Source organism: Neodiprion pinetum, chromosome 2, assembly GCF_021155775.2.
Source record: "Neodiprion pinetum isolate iyNeoPine1 chromosome 2, iyNeoPine1.2, whole genome shotgun sequence".
Classification (NCBI taxonomy): Eukaryota; Metazoa; Arthropoda; class Insecta; order Hymenoptera; family Diprionidae; genus Neodiprion; species Neodiprion pinetum.
In genome coordinates this window covers 29684483-29687600 of record NC_060233.1, presented here as the reverse complement: position 1 = coordinate 29687600, position 3118 = coordinate 29684483, and the positions used below count along the sequence as shown (strand labels likewise).

General features: G+C 39.9%; 1 long non-coding RNA gene across 1 annotated transcript; it reads right to left on the bottom strand.

The window, feature by feature from the left end:
* Positions 1 to 410: 410 nt before the first annotated feature.
* On the bottom strand, positions 411 to 1789 carry LOC138190443 (uncharacterized). The gene is made up of 3 exons (XR_011176404.1): positions 1208 to 1789; positions 858 to 955; positions 411 to 617 (listed from the first exon to the last, which is right to left on the bottom strand). It is a non-coding gene; the product is annotated as an uncharacterized lncRNA (long non-coding RNA).
* Between the last annotated feature and the right edge of the window lie 1329 nt (positions 1790 to 3118).

Below are 3118 nucleotides of genomic sequence, written 5' to 3'. Positions count from 1 at the left end.
GGGCCGGGTTGGATGGGGTAGGGTAGGGTCCTACCCCACTCCATCACCCCACTGCCCCATGACCCGAACACCTTATAACCCCATCACCCCATCACCCCATCACCCCACTATCCCATCACCCCATTATGCCATAACCCCATCACCCCATGACCCCATGACCACTTCACACACCACCCCATCACCCCATCACCTCACCATGCGACTACCTTCTATCACCTCCGACTACCTCCAACTACCGCCAACCACCTCCAACAACCACCCGTAACCACCTCAGGTTATACCTTGAATAGTTATCAATATTTTCAGCATAAGAACACATCAAAAATATTGTGTAAGGATTGGTATAATCAATTAATTAATTAATAATATCAAATTTTATCAGCACATTTATAGCTACTGAATTTGTGCTTGCGCGAAAAATGAATTCAAATAATTTATTGTAAACCAGACAAGTTTGAAAAATTCCAGATGAAATATAATTACAATTGCCATTAAATATTATCAAAATGTTAAACTCAACGAGCACAAATCCTCGTTCTCCTCCTCGATAACCTCTGACCATCTCCAACCACCGCCAACCACCTTCAACAACCACCAATAATCACCTCGGGTTGTACCTTGCATAGTAATAAATATTTTTAGTATAAGAACACATTACGAATATTGTGTAAAGACTGGTATAATTATTTAATTAATTATTAATATAATAAATTTTATCAGTGCATTCATAGCCACTGAATTTGTGCTTGCGCGAATAATGAATTGAAATAATTGATTGTAAACATGACGAGTTTGAAAAATTTTAGATGAAATATAATTACAATTGCCATTAAATATTATCAAAAAGTTAAACTCACCGAGCACAAATCCTCATCCTCCCCCTCGTCCACCTCCGACCACCTCCAGCCACCGCCAACCACCTCCAACAACCACTGATAACCAGCTCGGGTTATACCTTGAATAATAATAAATTTTTCCAGCATAAGAACACATCAGAAATATCATGTAAGGATTGGTATAATTAATTAATTAATTAATTAATTAGCTAATAATATAATAAATTTTATCAGCGCATGTATAGCTACTGAATTTGTGCTTGCGCGAAAAATGAATTGAAATAATTCATTGTAAACATGATAAGTTTGAAAAATTTCAGATGAAATATAATTGCAATTGCCATTGAATATTATAAAAATATTTAACTCACCGAGCACAAATCCTCGTCCTCCTCGTCTTCTCCTTGAAGTCGAGTTTCGCTGGGTAGCGGACCTGGAGTGCAGGAACGATGGAGCGCTTGTCCCTGAAGTCGAGTTTCTCCAGGTAGTGGACCTTGAGCGCAGAAACTACGGAGCGCTGGGTCAAAAGTCACCAGATCAAAAACCTGGACACCCAGAACTACGGAGCGCTTGTCCTGGAACTCGAGTTTCACGAGGTAGTGGACCTGGAGCGCAGGAACCACGGAGCGTTTGTCCTGGAAGTCGAGTTCCTGCAGGTAGTGGAACTTGACCGCAGAAACTACGGAGCGCTTGTCGTGGAAGTCGAATTTCACCAGGTAGCGGACCTGGAGCTTAGAACTACGGAGCGCTTGCCCTGGAAGTCGAATTTCACCAGGTAGCGGACCTGGAGCGCAGAAACTACGGAACGCTCGTCCTGGAAGTCGAGCTTCACCAGGTAGTGAGCCTGGAGCGCAGAAACCACGGAGCGCGAGTTGCACCAGAAAGTGGACCCGGATCGCAGGATCCAGGAGGTTGAGAACCCGGTACTCGAAATTTCCGGAGCTCGATTTTCATATGTCCGCTCTACTGCGCGGTTGTTTCCAGACTGAGGAATTCGACTAGCTTATTTTCGTCTATACATATAGATTGATGACGTCAAGTGAAAAAAAATTTTGGGTGACGTCACTTTCTGAACATCCGACATCCAAACTCTGGTTTCGAACTTTAATACGATGTATGTATGATGATGTATGGATATATGATGTGTGATAATATGATATGATGTATAATGATTTCAGTTTTTACGTTTCAGACAAGAAATACGCACTATATCTTTCCTGCCGATTCCAGACTCAAGCGGCTACGCTATTGAAAACGGCAAGATTAGTTCAATTCAGTCTCTTTTATTGCCGCGTTTTTTTAACAGTTTTGTTCGGCGATTTTTAAGACGTACGTATACTTCCTGCTTCTATTCCGGAATATGTCAATATCTTATGTTTTACATTCTTTACCTGTTACTGTTTTCCTACCTATGAGATTTATTACCTTCACAAGGGCATGTTTACACATGACTCGCGCGTGAAGAGTGTTCGTTTGGTATTCACTGAATTCCCTGTATTTTTTGTAGTGTCTTTTTTTCCTGGTGTATTTGTGTTATTCTTTTCTGTGTCAGTAGTTGTTTTTCTTCATCTTCTTTACGTCCAAGTCTTCTGCATTGTTTTGTTATATTCTTTTCCTTGTTGAATTATCAACCTCTGAATTTTATTCTTTTCATTCTCTGTTGCGTTCTATACGTACTGTGTTCATCACATCTTCTCATCAAATATTACTCCAAGGTATTTCATGCTTGGTGTATTTCCTATTTTTGCCCATTGGCATTCGTCTGTCATCTTAACACTCTTATGCAGTCACAGATTCAAGTCCATCACTTCTTTCATTTCGCTTTTGATATTGCTTCCGGATCAGATGTATTATTAATTTTCCCAGAGAAGGAAGTATGTCAGCCTTTTTCACTCATCTTTCGAGTACCTTACCTTTATTGCTAGTTATCGAGACTGGCCACTAGTTTCTGACGTCTGTCTTTTCTTCGTCTTAGAGGAAAAGGAAAATCAAAGAAAGACCCTATGGATTTATACCGCGACTAAGTTTTGTCCCTAGGCAAAAAGGTAAAGACTAATTTCTCATTTCCATAAAAATGAGACACAAAAGCCATGACTACAAACGGTTTCTAATAATTTTCACTGGAAGCTCCATTACAGATTAATATTTTCATTCCAAACATAAGGTGAAAGATCGATTGCCATTGCGCACAAGGACCGAACAATAATCAATAAGTACTTGATAAGAAACCTAGTTATTTTACATTTTGTCAGTACTACAGAACGGAAAATCGATTTCAAACA